The sequence below is a fragment of the Tachyglossus aculeatus genome, chromosome 2, assembly GCF_015852505.1.
Source record: "Tachyglossus aculeatus isolate mTacAcu1 chromosome 2, mTacAcu1.pri, whole genome shotgun sequence".
Classification (NCBI taxonomy): Eukaryota; Metazoa; Chordata; class Mammalia; order Monotremata; family Tachyglossidae; genus Tachyglossus; species Tachyglossus aculeatus.
This window is the reverse complement of record NC_052067.1, coordinates 55,683,982-55,692,491: the sequence shown is the minus strand read 5'-3', so window position 1 is coordinate 55,692,491 and position 8,510 is coordinate 55,683,982. Positions and strand designations below refer to the sequence as shown.

Below are 8,510 nucleotides of genomic sequence, written 5' to 3'. Positions count from 1 at the left end.
ACACTGACCCCAAAGCCAAGAGAGGGTGTATACAAACAGATGCAGCCGACTGCTGCGATGTCCTATTAAGACTTGCCCAATATCCCCCTCGCCGCCAGATCCCCAATTCTGTTACTCCACGAACTCCAGTCCCCTCTAGACTGTAAGCTTATTATGGGCAGGGAATGCGTCAGTCCTACTGTACTCTCCCAAGTGCTCAGTACAGTGCTCTGCCCGCCGGAGGCACTCCATCAATACGACTGACTGATTGAAGGGGCAAAACCGCATGCATGCTGGATAGAATTCAGTTTCTGGCTCAATACCTGCCTTCCGCCCTGCCGGCCCACACCCCCGTTGACTTGATCTCAGACAGGAGTGTGCACAACTCTGCTTCTCAGAGAGAAATAGGGCAGAGATACCGATAGACACCCTGACCTCCTCCTACCATTAGACGCCACAAGCTTCCACATTAAGCTCCGAAAGGTCCCATCTCTGGGGAATGAGGCTGGGAAGTGACCCTGCAGACAGGACTGCATCGTACTTTCCAAGCGCTTAGTACAATGCTCTGCACACAGTAAGCGCTCAATAAATACGATTGCATGAATGAATGGTAGTCCTAGGGAGGCTTGACACATCTACAAAATTAAAGGCCCTGGGTCTTCTCAGTCCCAGGCAAGTCAGACAAAACTAGCTTCCTGCACAAAGCCCAGGCCCATGTCCTGCCATGAGTGGCAGCCACCTCATCACTCTTCTTCCTCCCTATTATTCACACACACACCCAACCCAACCCACCCTTCTCTCTGGGATAGCAATGCAGCCCATTCAGGAAGGGGGAAAACCTGGGAGTTGACTTTGCCCACAGCCTAAGAGAGATGATCCTCGAGGCCGAGGAGAAGCACTGAGCAGCTGCTGCTCTGGACAGATGCCCCTGGAACCAGGAACCGGGGTCTGAGCCCAGCAGCCTGCCCCCTGGTGGCACTAATAGGGATTCGGGGCGGCTGCGCCTCTCTATCGCCGCCTTGTGGCAACAGGCGTTGGACAGGGAGGTTGCCTTTTTCTCAATAATTGAGCCCCGTGGTGGTACTACCTATTGCTCTCTGAGGCTTCGCCTCCCTACCATCACCCGGTGGCACTGACCATTTTTTGCGGTGTTTCTGAAGCACTCACGATGGGCTGGGATAGAGAAGCTCACCCGTTTGGACAGAGTCCACGTTCCTAATGGGACTCACGAGTCTTAATCCCCATCTGAGAGACGATATATCTGATTCTCAGAGAGGTGAAGTGACTTACCCAAGGTCACCTCGCAGAAAAGTGGCCGACGCTGGATCGGGAGCCAGGTCCTTCCGGGATGTAGCCACCAGGCGGCGCTGCTTCTCGTCCAGATGGTGATTCTGGGCCTCCGCGCTTCTCTATCGCCACCTCGTGGCACTTTGCTCCAACAGCAACGGCTTCTGCGGCTCCTTTCTCCCCGCCTCCCCCTGGCCTGGATCGCCCTTCCCGCTCCACATAGGCCAGACGGCCACTCTCCAGGTCTTCAAAACATTATTAAGGTCGCAACTCCGCCAAGAGGCCTTCTCTGATTAAGCCCTCTTCCGCCCCCCGGCTTCTTCACCCTTCTGCATCCTCTACATGACCCGTGGACACTCCCTATTTCCCCTGCAGCACTTATATGCATATCTGTAAACTATGCATTTAGTGTACAGAAATGCATTGGTTGTGAGCACAGAGGGGACAGTTAATAATAACGTTATTATTAATAATAATTAGTAGTAGTAATGTGGCATTTCTTTAGTACTTAAAATATACCAGGCACTGTACTAAGCGTTGGGGTACATACAAGAAAATTGCTTGGAACACAGTCTCTGTCCCAAATGGGGCTCACAGTCTCCATCCCCATTTTGCAGATGAGGCAACTGAGATAGAGGGAAGTGAAGTGACTTCCCCAAGGTCACACAGCAGACAAGCAGCCAAGCAGGGATTAGAACGCAGGTCCTTCTGACCTCTGGGCCCAGGCTCTCTCCAACAGGCCACGTTGCTTAGCACTTAAATGCCACACTAATAATAATAACACGGCTTCAGCTACAACATCAACACGAATGAATCCCAAATCCATCTCTCCAACAATATGCCATGTGAGAGTGGGAAAAGCGTTTTCTTTCAGGACAGTATCATTGAATCACCCATTACACTTATACTCAACTATTTCCCCTCTCTGCCATTTATATTAATGTCTGTCTCCCCCTCGAGACGTGGTGGGCAGCTCGTGTCTTTCAACTTCGACGCACTGGATGTCTAACAGCAGACCAGAGAGTAGTGGGCAAAGTGGAGCTGGGAAGAGAACACAGACGTCCAAACTTCCAGCACTCATTCCTTCTACCAAGCAGATGCTCTACAAACTTAAAAAATCAGGCTGATTATCATCAGTAATTCTCAGGGCTTTCTCTGCTCTAGGCACTAGGGCTGAAGCAAGGCTTTCAGATTGGATAGTCAGTGTCTCACATGGAGCTCACAGTCAAAGGAAGGGGAAAAGTTATATTGACACATTTTACAGGTGAGGAAATCAATCAATCGTATTTATTGAGCGCTTACTGTGTGCAGAGCACTGTACTAAGTGTTTGGGAAGTACAAGTTGGCAACATATAGAGACAGTCCCTACCCAACAGTGGGCTCACAGTTTAAAAGGGGGAGACGGAAACTGAGGCCCGGAGAAGTTAAATGCCTAGCTCCAATTGAAACAGCAGGCCATTGACAGAGCTGGAACTATCAATCAATCAATGGCATTCATTGAGTATTTGTTATGTGCAGAGCACTGTACTAATAAGCACTTGGGAGTGTACAATACGACAGAACTGGATACACGTCCTGCCCATAACGAGCTTTACAGGGCTAGAACCCCGGTTCATTTTTGTTTGTTTAGTGGTACTTGTTAAGCCCTTTCTGTGTGTCAAATGCTGTTCTATGCGCTGTGGCCGATATAGTCAATTAGGTTGGACATAGACCCTGGCCCTCATGGGGCTCACAGTCCAAGGGGGAGGGATAACAGGAGAACTGAGGCACGGAGAAATTAAGCGGCTTGTCCAAGGTCACGCTGCAAGCAACTGGCAGAGCCAGGACTGGAAACCAAGTCGTCCGACTCCCAGGCCGGTGCTCTTTCCACTAGGCCACGCTGCTTCTCTAACGCTCCCGATCTGGAGCAATCGATTGATTGATCGATCGATCCCAGACCCCTTTTCTTTCCCCTCAACTTCACCTCCTCAATGGCAATCGCCCCCTGAGTCTGGAGGTCCCTTCTGGCCCCCCATGCCAGGGGAGAGCCAGGCCCAGCCAGCCCCGGGCCGGTCCAGGGAGGCACAGTCAGCTCCTGTGGCTGGCTGCTATTGGACTCCCCTCGGCCCCAATGCGAGCCCTGAGGAACTCGGGCCTGGTAAGCCAATCCCTAGTCCGCAGGGGCGTTTGGTCAAGCCAGGAACTTTTTTCTGGTTTACTTCCTTGTGGTATTTGTTAAGCGCTCAGTAGGTGACGTTCATTTAAATTCCAAAGTTCACACTCACCTCGTCTTTTCCACTTGAGCACGTTCCCTACGACTCCATGAGGTTAGGGGGTCTTCATGCTGCCTTCTGACCTGTTCCCTTGATGGAAAGTCTTTCCTTTTGAAGACCAAAGCTAATAATGGTAATGATAGTAATATTTTGTTCAGTCACAGTATAATAATAGCACTGGTTAAACACTTACATAATAATAGTCATAACGGTAGGATTTGTTAAACACTTACTATGTGCCAAACACTGAACTAAGCAAGAGGGGTAGATATCAGATAAACAGGTGGAACATAGACCCCGTCCCACATATTCTAAGTGGGAGGAAGTAGGATTTGATCATCATATTACAGATGAGAAGGTGGCCCAGAGAAGTGAAGTGTTTGGTTTTGTGGTCTGTCTACCCCTTCTAGACCGTGAGCCCGTTGTCGGGGAGGGACCGTCTCTATATGTTGCCGACTTGTACTTCCCGAGTGCTTAGTACAGTGCTCTGCACACAGTAAGTGCTCAATAAATACGATTGAATGAATGAAGGAATGACTAGCCCAAGAAAGATCGCACAGCAGATGAATGACAGAGTCTCCATTAGAACTCTGGTCCTTTGACTCCCAAGCCCCGGCTCTTTCCACTAGACCCCACGGCTACTAAAGACCCTCAAGGCAAGGGCCTTGAGTGACCAAGCCAAAGGGTTCCCGGGGCGCTTCTCTCCATTCTTATGATGAAGCTTTGACGCGAATGGGGTTCCCTTATCGTGGGGTGAGCACGTGTTCTAACTGCAGTAGCAGCCACCCGAGCGGAGGCCGGGAGTCCAACCCCTGGCCTGCGCTCACCTTCTTCCGACAAGCCGGTTTTCCAAACGTCGGAAATGACCGAGGCCCGGCCGCTCGGTCACGACGACAAACCGCTCTCGTGAGGAGGCAGGTGACAGAACCGATGCCCCCCGTGCCCGCAAACAGAAGCACCTCAAACACTACAGAAAAATTCTGGGGGATGGGACGAGGAGGGCAAAGAGAAAGGAAGGCAGCAAACCAGAGATCTCTCAACCGCTTATCCAAATTTCCCAGCTTCGGACCTTAGGCCAGGGCTGTATTCGATGTAGCCCAGAAAGGAGGGGAGCAGGAGAACATGATTTGAAAAATTTCCTTCCTACAATATTCGTTTTCAAGGGCCGGGCTAAAGCCCAGAGTTTATTCAGTCCCATCTAAAATAAAGGAGGCTCACCATGACAATGCTTAGTTATGAATAGCCACTTATAGTCATACTTGCTCAGTGAACTATGCACTTCTTAACAAACTCCTCTGTTCAGTAGGGGAAAGGGTCTGAAAACAGATATCTTTTTCTTGCTGAACTATTCACTCTCTCCAAAGACTAATTAATACATGGATAAGAAAAAAATGTCTCTCCCCTTCAACTTATAAAGATTTATAATTATTCGATTATCAGATGGGTCTACAGTGTGATGTATTAACTTATAACCTTCTCTCCCAAAGACAAGAGACCTCACAGAGTTGCATAAGTCAAGGAGGGACGTGGTTTAGAAGACTCCACCGAGGGGTCAGTCGCCGGAGTCTATGAGCCGGTACCACCTAGTGCGGATAGGAGGGTGATTCCATTGGGACAGTGACTACTGGGCAGTGCCTGGGGGGGCGGGAACCTGGGTTCTAACCCCAGCTCGGCTGCTGGCCTGCTGGGGGACTTTGCTCACGTCACTCAATTTTTCTGAGCCTCAGTGTCCACATCTGCAAAACGGGGGTTCCCTACCTATTGCCTTAACCCTTCAACTGAGACCCACGTGGGATAGGGACTGAGACTGACCTGATCAGCTGGTATTCACCCCAGAACTTAGTACATTGCTGGGCACATATAGTAAGCCCTTCAATAGCACAATAGTTATTACCATCATGCTTGGGCTGATGAAACTCTCACCAACGTAACATACCCGACGGGACACAAGTTGACAGAGGCCCGCCCAGGTTCTTTTGAGCTCAGTACGGTGCTTTGCACACAGTGAGCACTCAATAAACAGGATTGAGTGAATGAATGAGGGAGGGTGGCTGGAGTAGGGCGGTCTTATGGTCAGGGCCCTCTAGCCGGAGGAGAGTTGATTCTCCCTAGTAATAAGGATCGATATATTAGTTAAGTATTCACTGCCCAGCACAAAACTAATTGCTGTGGTAGGTACAAAATAATCAGGCCAGACACGGTCCCTGTCCCACGTGGGACTCACTATTGAAGTCAGAAGGACAACAGATACTACATCCACATTCTACCGATGAGGAAACTGAGGCCTAAAGAAATGATGAATTTTTTTACGGTACTTGTTAAGCGCATACCAGGTGTCAGACACCAAACTAAGCACTGGGGTAGATACAGCCACGTTGGATGCAGCCCGCAGTCTTAATCCCCATTTTACAGATGGGGTCACTGAGGCCCAGACAAGTGACTTTCCAAGGTTACCTCCCAGTCAAGTGGTAGAGCTTGGATTAGAACCCAGGTTCCTTACACTACCCTAGAATGATTCTGTCTCCTGTTTCATGGTAGCAGAGGAGAGTGGGGTGGTCTAGCAGAAGGATCCCAGTCCTGAGAGTCGGGAGACCTGGATTCTAAGACTGACTCTGCCACTTCTCTGCCAGATGGTCTTGGGTGTGTTACACTCTCTATGCCTCTGTTTCCTCATCTGTAAAATGGGGATGTGACTCCTCTACTCCCTCCCCAGAAACCATGAGCTCACCTGGGACAGGAACTGTTTCCTATCTGATTGTCCTCTATTTTCTTTCAAATGGTATTAATTAAGCGCTTACTGTCGAAGGATCGGGATGTTTCGAAGGACCGTTTCTTCCAGTTCCCGGGGGAAATGCCGACACCGGAGTCTCCGATTTTACACATGGTCTTTTTAGCTCCGGACGCCCTTTTCTGGAGAAATGAGACAAATAAAAGAATAACTGTTTGGAAAGAATGTTAAGGAAAGCAACAGTTCTCTTCATTCTAGGTTCTGTGGTTGTGCTCGCCCCAGCGTTCAGAGCTCTGAACACAGCAGATGTTCAATAGCCATACTATTGATGGATTAAGCCAAAATTCCTGGGAGCTGTCCGCTCTGATAGGGTAAGATTTGGGAGAGAAATTGGATACTGTAGTGAGCCCCAAGTCGGACAGGAAATGTTTTAGACCCGATTGCCTACCACAGCATATAAAGTCTTAAAGTCCACAATTATTGTCATAATATTAATCAACAGTACTACTACTACTACTACTACTACTACTACTACTACTAATAGTGGTATTCATTAAGCCCTTACTATGTGCCAAGCGTTGTTCTTAGTGCTGGGGTAGTTACAAGATAATCCGAGTGAACAGAGTCCCAGTCCCACAGGGGGCTCACAGTCTTAATCCCCATTTTACAGATGAGGTAACTGAGACGTAGGGAAGGGAACTGACTTGCCCAACGTCACACAGCAGACACGTGGCAGAGCCGGGATTAGAACCCGTGTTCCCCGACTCCCAGCCCCGTGCTCTTTCCACCATGCTACGCTGCTTCTTAATACAAGTTGACACTGCAGTTGGGAGGATCCCATCGCGGTTATGAAAACACTTGGCCCGAAAGGATGAATGTTTCTTTACAGATATGAAATCACATTTTACCTGAGGGGATATTTCGACATATGTCAAATGGCTTGAGTGTTTTTTTCCTTTAACTCTAGCAATGGAGTGATATTCTTAAAATGAGTGAGGGAAGCACTTAGATCTGCAAAACCAATTTCTCAGAAAATCATTACAGAATCACTACTGATTTTAGTTCACAGCAGAATAGAAATAAAAGGCACAGCACTTCATAGTTGCCTCATCACTACATATAAAAAGTAAATGACCACATTAGAGACAAACCTCCCCTAATATGATGACAACATCATTGCATTCCAGAAGCCACATGGCTTAGAGCACGGGCTTGGGAGTCAGAAGGTCAGGGGGTTCTAATCCCAGCTCTGCCACATGTCGGCTGTGTGTCCTTGGGCAAATTACTTCACTTCTCTGGGCCTCAGTTAATTCATCTGTAAAATGGGGATTAAGACTGTGAGCCCCAATGGGGACAGAGACTGTGTCCAACTGATTTGCTTGTATCCACCCCGGGGGCTTAGACCAGTGCCTGGTACACTTAACAAGCACTTAGCAAAATCTCAATTGTTATTTATTCATTCATTCCATTGCATTTATTGAGCACTTACCATGGGCAAAGGACTGTACTAAGTGCTTGGGAGAGGACGACAGATCATCAAATTCCCCGCCCTCACTGTGCTCTGAGTCTAGCTTCCGCTGCTCATCTAGCTGGAATTCCCGTGCCTTCACGCCAAGGTCTCCAGAATTCTCTCCACCAAACGATCATTTCCCCTTTCAACTTGCTAATGTTACATGAAGATTAATGAAATCACGTCAATAAAACAAAAGGTAAATACAAGGATTTGATAGAATCTTTCCCCACACCACCAGTTCAATCAATCAAGCATTTTGGATCCACCGAGTGCTGAGGTAGAAACAGGATAATCAGGACAGACACAGTCTCTGTCCCATACGATGCTCACGGTCTATTTAAATTGCAGCATCCTCCTCATCGTTTAGAACGGTACCCTGCTTGACTTCTCAAGTAGTCTCGCTCAGAAATCCTACCACGGAACTGAAACACAAAATATATTCCCGTGCTCCAGTACAACACTGTACTAAGCCTTTGGAAAGTAAAATTCAGCAATGAAGAGGGCTAATCCCTGCTCACAACATGCTTACACGTTGTAAGAAGTTGGGGGAGACAGACATCAAAACAAATAAACAGGCATAAATATAAAAGAATAGTATTATACATATATAATCTCCACACAACCACTGGAGAATTCTGAGGAAGGGAGTGACATGCCCAGAGCGTTTCTGTACAGAGACTATCCGGGTGGCAGAGTGAAGTATAGACTGAAGCGGGGAGAGACAGGAGGATGGGAGATCAGAGAGGAGGTT

General features: G+C 48.4%; 1 long non-coding RNA gene across 1 annotated transcript; it reads right to left on the bottom strand.

Annotated features, from left to right (window-relative positions):
• Window positions 1-1,997: 1,997 nt before the first annotated feature.
• On the bottom strand, window positions 1,998-7,900 carry LOC119923113. The gene is made up of 4 exons (XR_005448773.1): window positions 7,736-7,900; window positions 6,317-6,428; window positions 3,531-3,642; window positions 1,998-2,307 (listed from the first exon to the last, which is right to left on the bottom strand). It is a non-coding gene; the product is annotated as an uncharacterized LOC119923113 (long non-coding RNA).
• Between the last annotated feature and the right edge of the window lie 610 nt (window positions 7,901-8,510).